Consider the following 19,390-nt stretch of genomic DNA (forward strand, 5'->3'; position numbering starts at 1 on the left):
TCCATCTGTGGTGTTTTGGGACTAAGCATGATTCAAAGTGTTGTGTCCAGGGCAGCCTCATGCTCTCTAATTCCATTAAAAAGCAGGAGGCAAAACTCCTTATGGTGGGAGAACCTAATAACCGTTTTGCCCCTTGCTTGACCTGCTCCAAGTCTCACTCAAGGTCCCACTCAAGATTATGATCTTCACCATCATTCAAATCATTCAGATATGCATCATTGAAAGAGGGATTCTTCCAACTTAAAACACTAATCCCACACTAGAGGCAGGGCACTGCATCACTCCTTAACTGCACTGCCTGAGTTTTCATCAGAGCCAAAGCTGGTAAATGTCACCCCAGTGCTGGATCTATCTCCAGCCCTAGTGCTGACTCCTCTTCAGTGCTGCCATTTACATAAGAATGCTTCTTGAAAACTAGCCATTCTCAAGCACTCAAGAACACAGGCAAAGACTGGTAGAGGAAGTCCAGTAAAGGGAAGAGTCTTCATACATGACTATGCCTTGATAGAAATTGTATGGTCAACGTTTTGGACACTGATTCAGACTATAGTAAAATGGCAGACACCATTAGTAATGTTATGTTTTGCAGATGTTTAGAGCACACTACCCTGTCGCTGTTGCTGATGATGACAGTAGTATGGAAGCCAACTTACTTCCTCTTACTGAAACTGAAATGGATGCTGGGGATCACCTGTTCCTTCAAAATTCCAGTGGGCTTGATACCTCACCGGAGATTAAATGTGAGTGCCTTTCAGGTTCGCCATCAGCAACAGTGGGCTTATAGCAGTCCTAAAAAAGCAGCAGATGTCCTTGAGCTACTTTTTCGTATGCAGGAAACTAAGGCCACAATCCTTATGGGGATTCTCAAGCTGACCTCCTCTTCTTCAGAGCCCTTGCTTCCTTTAAATTAAGCATTGATGGAGGGCATTCTGGATAAGTGGAGCAAACCATTGTCTGCCCCTCTGGTGAACCAGCATGGTGCATGCCACTGTCGAGACTCACCTGTCATTTGTCTCACCCCTGCCCTGAGAGCCTTGTAGGGAAGGTGCCCTCCTGCGCTATGAAGAACCCCGGGTCCTTGACCCCAGGCTGCTCCGAAACAGGAATCAAAGAAGATCTGGGCCCTAGGGAAAATGTTATTTTAATTAGGGTGTCTTGCACTTTATGCGACCCGCCTCTTGGCCAGATACTTCCGAATTCCTTAGGAGATGGTGTGTATGGTTGTACTTAACCTCCCAGCCCATCTTTGGGAACCCTTTGCTGATGCTGTTTGTAATGAGCAGGATGCGGTAAAGCAGATCTTCTGTGCATGCTTAGACAGTGTGGATTCAGTGGCACGATTCATGAGCTCCTCAGTGGCCATCTGATGTCATGTCTGTTTCCACTCAACACGTTTTTCAGTAGGTGTATGACATTTTTGATGGACATGCCCTTTGATGGCTGTCATCTCTTTGGAAAAAAAATGGATTCGCCCCTTGAATGTTTCACACAGGGGCAGGTAATGGCTTGTTTTCTGGGGCTGGTTTCCTCTGTGTGCCAGTTTCACAGTCAATCCCAAACATTTTGAGGATATTTCTGGGATAAGCCTTTTGTCAGTATGAGTTTTCCTAAACTCTCTGTGGAAAAGTGCCCCTTTTTGCATGGTAACCCCCCACTTTTTGCTGGACATCTGATGCAACCTGACTTGATGTGCCCTGCGTCCCTGCCAAACAGGTTCCCAGGAGCTTCTTTCCCCAAGACTGTACCTTTGTACCCACAATTGGCACCTTTCTGGCCACCGAGAAGCCCCTTGTAAAAGGTACCATGGGTACCATGGATACTGGGACCAGGGAAGGCCTCTAAGGGCTGCACCACCTATGGGGCCACCCTTAGAGCCCCTGCACCTTAACACCCAGACCCTGCCATTGCCACTACGTGTTTTGGTGCAGAGTAAAGTGAAGAGTCGACATGGCACACATCCCTGTGTAAATGTGCTGGAATCTTTTCAGATCCTAACCCAAGATGCACAGCAATAAAGACTGTTAACAAGCAGATGAATTCCCATGATTTCTCCTTTGCACACCATTTTATTACCATACACTGAGGGGTAGTGCACCCTGCTAGAGGGTTGACTTACCTAGACCTCAGGCAGTGGGTTGAGGCATGACACACAGGGATGTGTCAAATCTTTAGAAATTGTAGAATGCACACCTAATTGTCTGTATTGACGCTCAAAGGAATTGATTCTTATGTGCCACCTTTTAACGCGCTCCATCCATGCGCGTGATGCAAAATTGTATATGTGCTGGAACCTCGTCAGGTCCTAACCCAAGGTGCACAGCAAGGAACACTGTTAACAAACAGATGAATTCGAATGATTTTATCCTTTTCAAACCATATTATTACCATTTTTTACCCAAATTTTTTTTAGCAATAACATTTCATGCTTCCACTTTTTTGACACAAGTTCAACAAGTGCCTTTAAAGTAAGGGTGGGCAGAATTTGCGTAGTCGCGCTATGCAAAGTTCTGCGAAATGGTAAAAAATCTCCGCGAGCACGCAGAGTTCCACGACGACACGTAATTTCTTGTTTTTCCTGTTCGCGATGCGTGTTTCCTGTTCGCGAACGCTGTTTGTGTGCTTGGGGGAAATATCTAGCGAACTTGCCAATGCGGTCGCCAATTGGTGTGGCCATCTTCTTTCACGTGTCCCGCCGATCATGATGCGTGTTTCCTGTTTGTGAACGCGGGCGCGTCCGAATGACGTGTTCGTGATCGCACACTCTCGCGGGAGCGTGCGGCCGGCTACCAAAATCTTGTGGCGCACGCGAACGGATAGAAAAACTCAACGGCGAATGCAGGGATCTCGGTAAGTCATTCCCACACGTGCGAACATGCATTTTGAAAGTGTGAACAAGGGAAAAATTCTGAGATGCCGCGGATTGCAGAATTTTGGCAATTCCGCGTTCTCCGCGGAACTCCGCAGAACGCGGAATTGCCCAAATTCCACAAGGTCCGCAAGCGGAACGGAATTTACCGGCCATACCTACTATAAAGGCTTTTTTCCATACACTTGGGGGTTAACTATTCCTCATGGCGCGGTGAAAACGTATGTGACCCAATTAATTTCGGGAAGCCTCTGCCCTTCTTCATGGGTAGCTACAATTAAATAAAACGCATATCAATCCAAATGCCCTCCCAAACAACTATGCACTGTTGATTTAATGCACACCTCCAATGTTAACAAACATCCATCACAAAGAGAATGAGAAAAAATATATGAAAAAAGTGAATGAAACAAACTAAATGAAGAAAATAGAATGAAAAGAAAACAAAAACAACCCAAGCGGAGACACACATAAATTCATAATACAAATAAACTAAAACCTTTAACCAAATCTAAATACTAATCAGCATGCTCTGTATCAGTGAACCATCACCAAACATTAAAAACAAAAATGTGCTGATGCATCTCTGTGTTCAACGGAAACAATATCATTACAGCAACATGTTCCTAACTCACAGTGTGAGCGTGCAATGTACCTTGCACCTTATCTGCGCCCCATCTTGCCAAACATTTGTGGCGAAAAAGTGGAATCATGAAACGTTCTGGATAAAAATGAAATCTGAAAGAAACAGGTTAGTTTTAGATTCCTTACCTTAGAATTGCCCCCAGGCGTCAGACTGGATCTGGAAAGTTTTTTCGTCAGCAGTACCTCTGTGCGTCGGAAGGTGGCGTCGGTCGGCTCCCCGTTTGTTGTCGTGGTCGCCTGGATGACGTCACGGCAGCTACTTAGACGCCGCCCTCGCGCTGACGTCAGTTCTTTCTTTTTCCGCACCAGCCAGCGCAGATCCAGGAATCGTGGTACCTCAGTCATTTTTTTCTTGACTTTTGTCGACATCTTGTTTCGAGTCATCGACTCCGAGCAGGTGCGCGAGAGATGGCCGGTTTTAAGGCCTGCGGTTTCTGTACCCGATTGATGTCGTGACGGATCCACACCACGTGTGCTTCTTTTGCCTGGAGCGCGACCACGACCCCAAGTCTTGCTCTGACTGCCAGATCTTGACGCCGAAGGCTTTGCGGGAGCGGTCCCGAATGCTGCTTGAATGACGGCAGTCGGCTCCGTGCCATTCAAGGTCCCGGTCGAGAGGGAGGTCGAGGGACCGGTCACGGAGCCACCATCAGTCCGGCTCGAAGTCATCGAAGTCTTCGCATTCGGGGTCGGGTAAGTCGAAGCATAAGAACAAGACGAAGAAGCATTGTCGCTCTTTGCCTTCTCGTCGGTCTGCCGAATTGACGAGGCGCGTGGGTGGTGCCATTCCTGCGGCTCCGCACGCGGAGCCTGAAGGGTCGACTTTGAGCTTCCCTCCCTTTCCGGGACCCGGAGCGACCCCCGCCCAGCCTTGTACATTCTACGAAGCGATGTATGCCATCTTTTGGCAGACTGACGCCGCTGGCATGCCTTCGGGCCCCACGGAATCGGTTGCCGCAGGCCCCCCTTGGATCCAGGGCTGGATGCGGATCGGCGCCGGTTGAACTTATTACACATCCACCAGTACCGCTTCCAACTGCACCACTACTGTGCCCGACACCGGTCGGCCCACCGGCCGGCGTCAACCCCAGCCTCCTTCCTGACGTGGACACGGTGCAGGACCAGCATCAATGGCCGCTGGATCTGGCGTCGGATGGGGTTTTCGTGCCCCTGTTCCCTTCTGGGGCCCATTTCCAACCACAGTGGCAACCAGAGAATGATGAGGAGGACTGGGAGGGGTCAGGTGACTCTTTAACTGACCAGCTAGGGTCTGAACAGGACTGGAGAGAGGAACTGGGGGATGTCAGTGGTCTTGACTCTTCACCCGACCTTGGCATGTTGTCTCCTCCTACCGTGGCTACGGAGGAGGGAGTGTCATACACTGTGGTGTTGCGCAGGGCGGCTGAGGCTCTCAACATCGAGCTTCCTAAGGTGGCGGTTAGGACTAACCTCCTGATTGAGGTGCTTCAACCGGCGGCGAGCTCTTCGGAGCCCTTGCTCCCGTTTAATGAGGCCCTAAATGACATCCTTTTGGGCACCTTGTCCAGGCCCAACACGGGGGCTCCCGTGGACAGGATGATCGCCTTACGTCACCGCCTGGCTCCAGGCGACCCCACTTTCCTCTCATCAACACCCCACCCCGGAGAGCTTGGTGGACCAAGCCTCCGCTTCCAAAAGCGCCTTTCCTACCGCTCCACTGGAAAGGGAATCCTAGAAGCTGGACCATCTTTGGAAGAACATTTTCTCTTCCACCAGCTTAGGACTGCAGTCCGTAAACACTGCATGTCTCTTGGGCCGTTATTTCCACTCGGTGTGGAATACGGTGGAGCAAGTGCTGCCTCTGTGTCCGGAGGAGATCCGGGCAGTGCTCTCCCAGTCTGTTGCCGCCGGGAGAGATGCAGCTAATTTTACGATTCGTTGTGGGCTGGACACCGCGACTCTCTGGGCAGGACTATTTCAACGTCGGTAGCGCTTCGTCGCTAAGCCGGTCCACTGGCTTTCCAGGGGATGTCCAGAACACCTTGATGGACATGCCCTTTGATGGCCATCACCTTTTTGGTGACAAAGCAGACAACGCCCTAGAGCACTTCAAGGACTCACGGGCTACAGCCAAGTCCTTTGGCCTCTCCTCCCATCCGGCGCAGTCTGCTTTTTGCCCCTTTCGTGGCTACTGAAGGGGTGCCCCGCTACGTCCCACCCAGTGCCACAGTCTGCAGCCAGGTAACCAACCTTCACGTGGCCAGGGACGTGGGAACCAGAGTCGAGGTCCAGGGGGCCAGCGGGCAGGCAAGTCCACCAACCCCCCCTCTGCAACTGCCTCCAAACCCTCCTAGTCTGACCTTTCAGGCCCATCAAACACCAGTGTGCGGCAGGATTCGCCATCACCACCCCCACTGGCGCACCATCACTTCAGGCAGGTGAGTTTTGCAGATACTCTGAAGGGGCCACTCCCTCTCCTTCGAGACTACCCCTCCAGCCATGCCACTTCATTACCACCACATGTCAGATGATCATCTGCACTTCTACAGCACAAAGTTACGACTCTCTTGGCTAAGGGAGCCATCGAGCGCGTTCCTGTCCTAGAAGTAGGTTGTGGTTGCTACTCCCACTACTTTCTGGTTCCCAAGAAGGACAAGGGCCTGTGTCCTATCTTGGATCTCAGGGATGTCAACCACTTCCTCCGGAAGGAGAAGTTCAAAGTGTTCACGCTTGCTCAGGTCTTGTCTGCCCTTCACTCGCAAGAATGGATGGTAGCGTTGGACTTGCAGGACGCTTATTTCCACATCCCCGTCCTGCCGGCCCACCGACGTTACCTGTGGTTCACGGTAGGCCACGAGCATTTTCAATTTACCGTGCTCCGCTTTGACCTTACCAGCGCCCCTCAGGTGTTCACAAAAGTGATGGCAGTGGTCGCAGCTCATCTGCGCAGATCAGGGGTTCCAGTCTTCCCCTATCTCGACAACTGGCTGTTGAAGGCAGGCTCGCCCCAGGCAGTCGTCTCCCACCTCCAGACTATGGCCGACCTCCTGCATCAGCTGGGATTCTCCATCAATATGCCGAAGTCGCACCTGATTCCCTCTCAAAAGCTCCTCTTCATCGGAGCGGTTCTGGACACGGCATAGTTTTGGGTCTATCCTCCAGAACGGCGAGTCCGGGACATTCAGGCTATGATTCCGATCTTTCAGCCCTTGTCACGGGTTTTGGTCAGAATGACCCTGAGGCTGCTGGGCCTCATGGCCTCCTGCATCCTGCTGATCAATCATGCCCGGTGGCATATGCAGGCTCTGCAGTGGGACCTGAAGTTCCAGTGGGCACAGCATCGGGGTAATCTGTCCGACTACGTCCAGATCTCGGAGGGCACTGCTCAACAACTGCAGTGGGGTCTCACAAACCAGGATTGGGTCAGTGTCAGGTTTCTCTCCCTTCCCCAACCCGACCACACTGTAGTGACGGATGCCTCCCTTTTAGGATAGGAGAGCCACAGGGGATAGGCGGAGATCAGAGGCCTCTGGTCTGCGGTGGAGTCCGGGCTTCACATCAACCTCCTGGAGCTTAGGGCGATTCGTCTTGCACTGAAGGCATTCCTTCCCTCTGTCCGGGGAAGAGTGGTGCAGGTGTTCATGGACAACACCACCGCCATGTGGTATTGCAACAAACAGAGTGGGGTGTGGTCGTGGACTCTACGTCAGGAGGCCATTCGCCTCTGGACATGGCAGAAACATGAAGGCATTTCCTAGGTGGTTCAACACCTGGCAGGTTCTCTGAATGCCAGGGCGGACAAATTCAGCCGCAGGTGCATGATGGATCACGAATGGCGTCTTCACTCGGAGGTGGTGCAAGGTCTCTTTCAACAATGGGGAGAGCCTTGGTTAGATCTATTCGCCATCGAAGAGAAAGTGCAATGTCAGCAGTTCTGCACATTGGAATTACCAAGGCGGCATTCACTTGGCGACGCTTTTCGTCGCGAGTGGAGTTGCGGTCTGTTGTACGCCTTTCCGCCTATACCACTTCTGCCCAGAGTGCTGAAGAAGACCGGGCGCGAACGGGCCCAAGTCATTCTTGTGGCTCCGGATTGGGCACGAAGTGTCTGGTATCCCGAGCTGCTCAACATGGCCATCGATCCTACGACCTGACTGCCTCTTCGGGAGGATCTTCTGTCACAGCAGCAGGGGATGGTCCTCCACCCAAACCTGTCTAGTCTCCACCTCCTTTTGTGGGGATTGAGCGGTGGCAGTTGACGTCTTTCAACCTGCCTCCCGAAGTCTGACGTAATCTTGGCAGCCAGGCATCCCGCCACTAAGGTGCAGGTGGAACAAATTTGTGGCATGGTGCACAGCAAAGGCTGTGGATCCTTCTTCTGCCTCTCTCTCTGAAGTACTCTTGTTGCTTCTCTCTTTAACCCAGCAGGGCTCTGCTCTGGGCACTATCAAGGGCTACCTTTTTGCCATCTCTGCTTTCCTTCGGCTGCCAGACCAGCCTTCTCTTTTCAAGTCCCCGGTAGTTAAGGCTTAACGCATCTCTTTCCTCCAATTCCTTTCTTTATGCCTCAGCGGGACTTGAATCTTGTACTCACTTACTTAATGTGTGCTCTCTTTGAGCCTCTTCATAATTGTCCTTTACGTCTTCTAACTCTTAAGACTGCTTTCCTGGTAGCCATCACTACTGCTAGAAGGGTGAGTGAGCTCCAGGCTCTTTCCTCCAAACCTCCTTTCCTGTCTGTCTATCCGGACAAGGTGGTTCTCAGGACCCGTCCATCCTTTCTTCCTAAGGTGGTCACTGCCTTCCACATCGGGCAGACCATTACCTTGCCCACCTTCTTTCCGCATCCTGCGAAGGAAGAAGAGAGGCTCCACCGTCTCGACCCAAAACGTGCGCTCTCCTTCTATCTGGATTGCACAAAACAGTTCCAGGTGGATGATCAACTTTTTGTTGGCTACGTGGGTCAGTCCGTACACAAACGCACCATTTCTCGATGGGTCGTGTTGTGTATTAAGGCTTGTTACTCTCTAGCTAAAAAGGAGCCTCCTGTGGGGCTGCGTGCTCACCCCACCAGGGCGATGGCAGCCACTACTGCCTTGGGAAGAGGAGTGCCTCTGAATGACATCTGTCAGGCAGCCACGTGGGCATCGCTGCACACATTCACCAAGCACAACTGCCTGGACAGCCAAATCCGGAGCGACGGCTTCTTTGGCTGTTCTGTTCTCCACGACTTTTAGGTGTGATCTTGGTTTGCAGACCCATCACCGGGGTTGGTATTGCTGGGGTATCTATTCTAAGGTAAGGAATCTATAGCTAACATGTTTCTTTCAGATGCACAAGTTACTTACCTTCGGTAACGATATATCTGTAATAAACATTAGTTAGTTATAGATTCCTTACCGCCCCACCCATCCTCCCCATTCTGCGAACTGATTTCTAGGGTTAAAGACATCCTTTCAGGGCCCTAGTTTTGTGCACAAATGGTCAGTGTCTTGCCTGACTCTGCGTTTCTGGCTTGGAGAGCCGTGTACAGAACTGATGTCAGTGCGCGAGGGCGGCGTCTAAGTAGCTGCCACAACATCATCCTGGCGACGACGAACGCGGAGCTGACCGATTCCACCTTCCGACGCGCAGAGGTACTGTTGATGAATAAACTTTCTGGATACAGTCTGACACCTGGGGGTAATTCTAAGGTAAGGAATATATAACTAAACTGTTTCTTTCAGATTTCATTTTTATCCAGAAAATTTCATGATTCCACTTTTTTGCCACAAATGTTTGGCAAGATGGGGCGCAGATACGGGTCAAGGTACATTGCACACTCACACTGTGAGTTAGGGACATGTTGCTGTAATGATATTGTTTCCGTTGAACACAGAGATGCATCAGCACATTTGCTAATTAGTATTTAGAACAGGTTAAAGGTTTTAGTTTATTTGTTTTATGAATTTATGTGTGTCTATGCTTGGGTTGGTTTCATTTTGTTTTCATTCTATTTTCTTCATTTAGTTTGTTTCATTCAATTCATTTCGCAGTTGTACTGCTGACAAAAAAACTTTCTGGATCCAGTCTGACGCCTGGGGGTAATTCAAAGGTAAGGAATCTATAACTAACTAATGTTTCTTACAGATATATCGTTACTGAAGGTAAGTAACTTGTGCTTTTGGCTTAAAATATGGTTATAAAATCGCTTGAAAAGGAGAAAGTAATGGAAATTTATCTGTTTGTTAACAGTCTTCATAGTTGTGCACCTTGGGTTAAGACTTGTGGTTCCAGCACATTTACAATTTTGCATCACGCGCACGGACTGAGCGCGATCCAAGGTGGCACACAACAATCATAATGCCTTTGAGCATCAAAAAAGGTTATTATACAGGCAATCAGGTGAGCATTCTACAATTCTTGAAGATTTGACACATCCCTGTGTGCCTTGATTCAACCCACTGCCTGAGGCCTAGGTAAGCCACCCTTCTAGCAGGGTGCATTAGCCCTCAGGTGACGGTACAGTGGCATGAACCCTGTACCCCTACAGTGTCTGAGTCCATTCATAGACATTGTAAGTGTAGCAAAGCCATAACGAGTATATGGTCTGGGAGTTGATCATTACAAACTCCACAGCTCCATAATGGGTTTACTAAAAACTGGGACGTTTGGTAGCAAAATTCTCAGCACATTCATCCCACATTGATACCAGTGTGGGGTTTAATGTAAAATGCACACAGAGGGCGTCTTGGAGGTGCCCCCTTAGAAAACAACCAGCCTTGGTGTGGTTCCTGAATGGCTGCCCGCCATTTGCCACCACCAGACAGGTTTCTGGGCCCCTGGGTGCAGACAGAAACAAAGCCCATCCTGAGGAGCGGTGTCATGCCTCCTCCCCCAGGATGGGCTTGGTCCCTGAAGGTCCAGTTCTGTCCCCCACTTTGGGCTGGAGAATCAGCTGGAAACCGAAGCTAGGAAGAGAGGTGTGCCCACCTTTGCCAACCCCACCCCTCAAGTGAAGCACACATCTCACTCCCCTCCATCTTGGAAATGAGGGAACTCAGCCAATTAGGGAGAGGCTCATGCCCCCTCCCACCGGAGGGTGGCATAATAGGGGGTGTACCCACCCCAAGGAAGGAACCTATTAGTCCCGACCTGCTCACCCCTTTAAATGCGCCTAAATCTAGTATTTAGGGGCAACCCTGAACCTTGCCTTCTCAGATTCGAGGAAGAAAGAAGGACCGAAGAGCCGTGCTGACCCAGGAAGGAGAAGAGAACACCAACTGATTTGGCCCCAGCCCTATTGGCCTGTCCTGTCTATAACCTGCCTGCAGCAAGAACCCCGGCGAGTCCAGCAGCCAGCAACCCCCAGAGCCCAGAGGACCAGCTTACAGGCTCTGTCTCTCGTGACAAAAACTTACTCCCAGAATCCAGATTCCAGGGATTCTGCGATGCTGCGCCACTCTTCAACAGACTCCCCAGCCCCGGTTCAAGTGGCCAAACACCATGAGAAGGTCTCCCCAGTGACCTTGATCTTGACCTGGGATCTGGTGATCCTCGACCTCCCTCAAGCCCCTGCAGCCTCAACCTGAAGGGTCCCCTCGACCGTGACCAGAACTGGTAAAGAAGAGGCCAATGTCAAAAGACACCACTGCATCCTACGCCCCATTGCCATGGGTGACCCAACCGACTATGTCCAAACATCCCCCAAGAACCCAACTTACCTTTCTACCTGGTGGTCACCTTCAGGAAGTCTCCCTGCATGAGCCTGCAGCACCTATGTCGAATCGAAGGTCTCCATTGAGAAGAACAGGGTCCTTGACGTCGTCTTGGCACTCTGCAGTCGGCCGCCCCAGTGCTGCTGGTGGTGCAGCTCCTGAGCTGGTCGTTGGCCCCTGCAGTGCTGACTATAACCCCAGGAGTTTCCTTCCACACCTGAGTGGCCTGCTCGTAAGAAGCCCCTAACCGATGCCCCCCTTAGCCCCATTGGCTAACATTGGGCCCCTGCACTCTGCACACAGCTGCCCCAGTGCCTCTGGTGGTGCAAATCGAGTGCCTATCTAGACCTTGGGAATCCTTGGTCCTACCCCCCAAAACACCCACTTGTAAGTCATGTACTTACCTGAAACACTGCTAACACTTTTTCTCCCATAGGAACCCATGTTATGCGATTTTGGGCATCTAGGGCCTCATGTAGGTAAATAAATTTTACCGGTTCGTAAATACCGAGCCGTACCGAATCGGTAAATTAGAATCGGTAAGTTATATGTAGGTAAAAATTCGGTAACAGTTACCGATTCGGTAACATTCGGTATTTACGAATCGGAATACACCGAATCGGTAAATACCGAGGTGGAATCCACCGATTCGGTAAATACCGAGGTGGAATCCACCGATTCGGTAAATACCGAGGTGGTATTTAGCGATTCGGAAAATACCGAGGATACTACCACCTACCCTTAACCAAGTAGCCAATATCACAATCATGCCATCATAGAAGGTCTCTCAGGCTTGAATAGGGGACCCCATACCTCAAAGATCAGCTCAGTGAAATCACATCACAGGAGCATCAGGAGTCTCCTCGCAGGAAGGCTCGCCTTCGGTCTGAATAATAAACATGATGTCTGTGATATTAAAAGCACCAACTTTCAGGTATGTGCAGCTGCGCGTGTGCCATGGCTAAATCGTGGGTCGAACAACCCAGAGTGGAAAACATGCATTGTGTAAAATTCCAGACTGTGTGTCACAGCATGTACAGACCAAGGTCGCTGCGCAGTGCTTGGGATGGGAACAACATAATGCACTCGTCTGAAGGAATTTTCGAGTCATCAGTTTGTTCAAGAAAGAACATGTAAACGCAGTGTCGTGTGCAAAGACACAAATATGGCTACATAACATTCAACGCGGTCATGCCAACTGAACAATGCATGTTCGTATGCAGGGAGAACTCACTACACGCCCCCTTGAGCGAAGCAAAATGTAATAGGCAAGAAAAGAGGGAAAGCAGAGTTCAGTTTGGTCAGAGCAGGACAGGGCATAACCAATGCAGCGCCAAAGTCCTACAGTCCAATTAATTGCAGCATACAATTGTAAAAAACACAATGCATATATAGTAAACAACTCAAGCAGACCATCAGGAAGAGAAAAACGAGAAATAAAAGACATGAATGTCGCGCCAGGGTGCTGTCCAGTAGCACAGGCGCAATGGACGACTATCCAGTCAATCCATGAATGTATAGGCAGCATATGTGGCCACGGCTTCCAACAGCCAATCGTTTTCAGGGCCACTAAAAGTCTCAGCCATCCAATTGAGTAAAGAAAAGGAACATACGTGTGCTCCAACCAACGGAGCCTCTAGCACAATCTGAGGGCACCCGGAATGTTCCTCCAAATAGCTCATGGACAAGAAGTCGTAGGCTGCCGCTGAGATGTCCCAATTACCCAGGATACCAAGCGCCGCTCCACACTCCATGATCCGGACACCATAACAGGACAACTCGTGAGACACTAAGGGCCGCATCAGTCGATCGAAATCCGGCACCGGAGACAGCATGTTGGTCAAGCACAAATCCAGAGGCCATTCAAAGGGACAATCCAGGCAGTGCAATACAGGTTGTACGCAGGTGAAGTAGGAATACCTGAAGGATAATCCATAAGCCAGGCTCAAAGTCGCCAATGGCAAAGTACCATAGAAGTCAAGCATCCTATCACGAAGAAGATGCAGACGGGACAGGCGCTCGTGTGGCACAGAAGGAGCAGCCATTCCGTAGTATGAAAAGTAAAAGCAGCACACCTTCCACCAGCGCCAGATGCAGCGGAACACCTCCAAAGATGCTCGGGAACAGTGAATGTAAAATGCCGAAATTACACAAATAATAGTGTGGAAGGAGGTCACGAGACCCGAGCCCCACATGTTCACACAAATTGAGCAAGGCCGGTCGTGGACGAGGCATTGATAATACATTGGATCAAAGAGCCGAAATGCAGGGGGAGGTCAGTATTCAGAAGCGCCTGTTCCTCAGTGCGCGTAGTAGCAACGTGAAGGACAAATATTTCACGAGGGAAGTCAAAGGCACCTGTTTGTGGGACAATGGCGCTCTATTCTGCTCAACTAGTTGGACTCTGCTTTCAAGGTTGGAATCGAAGGTCAGATGGAAACATCCCGCCGCCCATGCGGGGGTGGAATAAGAACAGTATTGCAGCAGACAACTTCATGCGAGACAGTTATGTACGGGATTACCACTCACATCCCGCAGCAAACATCATTTATCATATTTAAATGAATACCGTTTGCAAGCACAGTGAAAGAAGGTGTAATCACAGGCACTGGGATACCTCGTAGGACGCACGCCGAAATCGGGGCTTGTACATTGCATGCGCCGTGTACTTGCATGTGCCCATTGTCTCATGCATGAATCCTAGGAGTGAGAGTGCTAGTGCTAATATCTATAACGGCTTAGGCCTTCTCCATGTTCGCTTGGTCAATGGCTCTCAGTCTGGAGGCCGCCTCACTGTGCGACAACTTGCAGACCTCGTTGTAAATAGCATACGCGCACCTTTTGGTTCTGCCACCCACGGGACCTTTCACAATAACATTCCATTCGGTATGCACATTGATGGAGTGGGTGGACTTCCTGATCCTGTAGATGTGCTCTGTGTCAGCTGGTGGACAGAGTGGGATGTGTGTCCCATCAATGCAGCCAATGTAATGGGGGAATGAATTCCTGAGGGAACGGGACAGGCAACTCTGGGATACACCACCCACCGCAGCTGTCACCACCTGCGAAATGCCGGATGCCAGCAGATGTGGGCTGCAGAGCACCTGCACATGTGGGGGTATGGCGTGCGCCCTTCTTATTGGCTGGTCCAGGAGTGGGTGTAGGTCCCTGCTTAAGTCCATGATGGTTTCGGGGTGTAGCCTGTACCTCTCATGTATCTCTGCATCAGTCAGCTGGAATAGTGTGATGCGCTGTCTGTGGATGCGTTCCTTCCGTCGCCAAACCCTCAGTCCTGCTGCCTGTAGACGTAGGCGCATTGCAATGACGTGCATGGCTGCCAGGCTGTCCACGCTGTTGCATTTTGGGATTGCTGAGCTGCACTGCTGTTGGTTACCACCTGCTTTCAATCCGTGTTAATTACCGACTCTTATTTACCGATTTTCCTGGATTTCTTATTTACCGAGTGCTCCTACATGTCATTTTAATTATTTCCACTTCATATTTACCACTTCATGTTTACCGATTCGTTAATTATGTATTCGGTAACTATGAATCGGTATTTACCGCCTCATATTTACCGAAAAGTGGTTTTTGGACTCCTACATCTCACTTGTCTGTATACCGGTCGGTAACGGCATATTTACCGAAAATCGGCCGTTACCGACCGGTATTTCGCTACCTACATGAGGCCCCAAATGTTTTAAGTGTTGAACTGATGTTTTTATGTAGAAAAGATAACTATACTGCAAAGTCAAACAAAGTCAGGGGATACTCATCAATAGTCATAAGCACTGAATAATCCCCGCCCACATGCGGGATCACGGAGCATATATAAAAATGCATATATATGTGTATGTTTAGACAAACAAGTATAGAGTACTTTCAAAACATACATATATACATGTATACATACATAAATATGCAGCCTAATGTACTTCCAATAGGCTAATATGCCAAAATTACATGAATTTTTTAGAAAAAGAAAATAATCTCTAACATAAACACTGCAACAGAGTACATATAGTGTAATAGTGTTCCAACAAATCCCTTTATTTTCAGAAAAAAGGCAAGTAATAGCAGGCAATTAGCCCATAGGCGCATTACAGAAAAAATCTCACAGTGATAAAAACACTGGCACTCTGCCTTTAAGGATTCCAAGAACCTGGCCACTATGCCTTTAAGACCTCCAGGAGCCTCCTGCTCCCATCATGCACCACAGGTGACAGTTAGGTCAGTTCTTTTTTCCGGGTCCTTCTGTGAGGATCCTGGAGCTTGAGCTCGTCTTTTTTTTGGCTGTTTCTAGTCAGAAATTGATTTTTTCTTCTTACATTCAAATCTTTTACTGCTGGTAACTGTTTACAGTGTTTTTCTGACTAATTAACAACGTTTTTATGTCAGAAAGGCCAGCTTTATTCAATAAATGTCCTTCCTGTGGGAAGAAGATGGCAAAATCGGACCCACACTCAGTGTGCATCGTGTGTTTACCAGCTTCACACAACCCTGAGAAATGTAATTATTGCCAACATTTCTCAACATTTCTCCAAGAGGACTCTCCGTGACAGGGAGAAAATTTAACTTCATGCCTTGCTGGAGAGAGGAAAGAGTCATTCCAAAAGTGACCTTGGGAGCACTCCTCTTCACAAAGAGCCCTCCTCTCATGAAGAACGCCGAAAGCGGCGCTGATCTGCCTCTCCAGCATCAATAAAGAAGCAGATCCCTGAATGTTCACCGTCGGCGTCGAGATCAATGTCAAGAAAGCAGGCAAGGCATTCGTCACTGTAGACAGCAAGAGCTTCCGTCACCGAGAAGTAAGTCGACGTCGAGGCAAGCTACTTCGGGCGCGAAGTATGCTAGTCACGAACAACCTCCGTCGACGGCGAAGCACCCGACGACGTCGAGGCACTTGTCATCATCTAAATCTCCGCCTCCTTCGCAAAGGTCGGCGTCGAGAGGTTCGGCAGGGAAGACTCTGCCACAAGCTTATAGACTGACAGCATCAAAATCACCATTGCCGTTGAGACGGTCGCCGGCGAAGAAGTCCAAGAAAGACCATATTTGTTCGATGTCAAAGATGCATTCCCAGTCCCGAGGACGATCGACGTCAAAAATACTGACGTCGAGGACTCCATCGCGGAGGCGAGAGTCCTCAAGCATCTCACCGCAGGGGCGGTCGACGTTGAATGCGGCACAATCGGTGTCGTCAGTGAGACATAGCTCGACGTCGAGAGACAAAGAGCCTGCGGTGGCTTCAGAAGAAGTGCCAGAAGGACCACGATCGACATCGAGGATGCATTCGACATCGAGGGAAGCCTCATCATCCCCTGGCGTTCATATCATCTGGGTTACACTGGAGAGATCTCCGGTTCAAGGTGAAAAGACCCCTCCTGTCAATCTTTCTCCAAGATGGTTGGAAAGCGTAGAACACTGAAGGGTCCCGGTGCTGAAACCGGTCGCAGAAGTCCAGGCTCGGATTTCTCCAGAACATATTCTCTCTCCAGAGTCTCTGGTGGACCTCTTCCTACTGCATCCACATGAAGCAGAACCCCGAGAAGGGCTAGGTCTCTATTAGTCCGCCGCTCACGTTCTCGGGAGCAATCAAGTTCTCGTCACTCTCCTACCCTGAAAAGGAAGAGACAAAGGTCATCAGCTTGGTCCACTTCTACAAGGTCGTTGTTAGACTTGGCCCTTCTTGGCAGGTTCACCCCTGAACTTTTTGCCTTAAGCTCTGACATGGTGGTAGTGATTTTAGGCCTCTGGGCACTTTAGCACTGTGGCCCAGTGTAAAGTGCGTGCGTGCTCTGAGTGCGTGTGGTGAGAATGGCCTGCCCGCCCATAGAAATGCATGGGGGATATGTGTGTCCATGGTAATTCCTGGTATGAGAGGAGTGCAGGGTCGAGTTTAGTATGTGCGGACTCGTGAGAATAAATGCTGTGCAATGGTGTGCGCAGATTTATGGGGACTGGTGGAGAAGTGCCACTTTTAGAAGTTGGCATTTCTGTGTGCTATGTGTCTGCCTGTCTGATGGGGAGTGCATGTCTGGCTTGTTATTGACATTAGCTGAGAGGGCTGGGGAATTCCAGGAGCCAGGGTGAGTCTGCCCAGTGGTAAATAGAGAGATCTGCATGCAGATAGGAGGGAGGAGTTGCACCTGGGACCTGAATAGGGCTGTGCCTTCCCTCTACAATGCTGGCTCCGCCCCCTGTGGTGCGTCTAATCCCTGAGCCCCCACCTGACAAAGGAGAGAGGAGCTGAGCAAAACAAAGTGCTCCAAAGCTCCCCTAAACCAGTTCTGACTGGTATCCCCAAGCCCTGTGCTGTGACACAAAGGAAAAGGGCATATAGATATAGGGGCTGTGAACCCATGTGAGTGTTGTCCCATGTTCCTGTTCTGTTCGTGATGGAGGGGGCTTGCTGCTGCTGAGGCCCAGGAGGGACCGCCATGTGGGCTGCCTCCCTGCTGGAGGGCCCTGTGTGCTGGCCCCTGGGCCCAGCTCTGCCCCCGAGACCTCTCATGGACTTTTCCTAGGGAGACCTCCAGGACATTTATTGCAGAGCTTGTTCCTGATCCTAGCGCCTGGTGAGCGCTTTATTTCTAATTCTCCAGAGTGCATTATTTGTCCTGAGGAGGAGTGCTTCTTTTCCCACTTGCAGCGCTGGGCTGCGATCGTGTTGGGAAGGAATCCCCAGCGTAGGGATTCCCCCCGTTATGCCTTAATGGCGGGTGCCCACCCCACGTTTTGCTAATATCGCGGGTGCCCATCCCGCTTTATATCGTCAATCAAGAGGGAGCCTACCCCTCATTGCCGCCAGAAAGGAGAAGAGATCTGCCGCGATCCGCGGCCCACCTGATTGTGGGCGGGGCATGCGGACAGAAGCGGAAGTGCGGCCGTAAGTGAAGGAGAAGCCTGGCGGTATGCGGGGAGTAGAACGGGAGCCTACCCCGCCTCCCTGAGGGCCCATGAGGAGTCCCGGGTCCCAAGAGGGGGTCCGGGTGAAGAAGAAGTGCAGCCGACGCCAGCGAGGTTCTCAAGAATGAGAGAGCCCCGCCCGCTGCCTGGGTGAAGTCAGCAGAGGCGCTCAAGTCAGGAGTTGGAGCGGGGCTCCCGTGAGCGGTTGGGAGCCCCGGCAGACTGTGGAGAGGAGACAGAGTCCCCCGCTGCCTGGAGATCCTGGTGAGTAGGGGCTCCTCTGTTGTGTGTGCCGGTCGAGGCACAGAGTCAATGCCCATGTGCTGAGCGACCCACGCCTGATAGGGGGCTGCTCCAATGTTGCTGGGTCATCTGTACTTCCTAAGAGTCCCGGAGTGGGACTCTCGTGGCACACGTAGTGCCCGCGCTATTCTTCAAGTTTATTTTGGAGCGCCAGTGCGCTCCACCGAGAGGGGCATATTTTACAGAGCCTTGGTGGCTCCAGCCTTAGGCAAGTAATTTGAAAGGTTCCGTTGGGGCCAGAGGGGATTGTAGGGCCTAATTGAGTATTCACAGCTGCCCTGCGAGAGCGCAGGCAGCTGCAGCGTTTTGGGGGCAATTTTATATAAAGCAGTCCAGCGGGGCTGAGGAGGCACAGATGTGCCAGGGCCCCTTCATTATGTTTATTCCCAGCTGCCCAGCAAGTAGTGGGCAGCTGCACCGTTTAGGCTATTCTTTCTTTGGGGGCAGGTTTTGAGTTAGGGGTGAGATGCACTCCTTTGCCCCATACCTTCACAGCTGCGCAGCACTTAGTGCCAGCTGCAACGTTTAGGTTTGCGCAGTGCGCACCCTTGACTTCCGCTGCTTTGGCAGCGTGCCCTGACATTTGGACATAGGGCATTTGAGCCCCTTTTGAGATGGTCAGTTGCTCAGGGGGACTATTAGGTTTGTAGGGCGCCAGGCCCTAATGTGAATAATGCCTCTACTATGGTCTTTTCAGGAGACTATGTGCTAATGTGATTATGTGGTGCTATAAAATGTAATGTATGCACTATGTTTTATGCACCCTGTGTTATACCTCTAAATGTGGTTTTTATGATTATGCGGTTGTTTTGCATATTATGGTTTATGCTGGTGAGATTATGTTCCACTGTGTGATTTATGCCCCTGATGTGAGTTATGCTTAGGAGCTTAGGGTCGCGTTTAGACTTATGAGAGAATTGCATAATGTGTTTATACTGGTGAGGTTGGTGCAGAATGTATTCGCGCCTAATGTGATACTACAGGCTGATGC

The 19,390-nt window shown here is 50.4% G+C and overlaps 1 protein-coding gene across 1 annotated transcript in view; it reads left to right on the forward strand.

Annotated features, from left to right (window-relative positions):
• Positions 1-19,390, forward strand: part of LOC146854247 (V-type proton ATPase 116 kDa subunit a 4-like) — a 2,520,670-nt gene that overhangs the window by 2,077,682 nt on the left and 423,598 nt on the right. The gene's annotated exons all lie outside the window — the stretch shown is intronic.

The sequence above is a fragment of the Triturus cristatus genome, chromosome 4_1 (assembly GCF_964204655.1).
Source record: "Triturus cristatus chromosome 4_1, aTriCri1.1, whole genome shotgun sequence".
Taxonomy (NCBI): domain Eukaryota; kingdom Metazoa; phylum Chordata; class Amphibia; order Caudata; family Salamandridae; genus Triturus; species Triturus cristatus.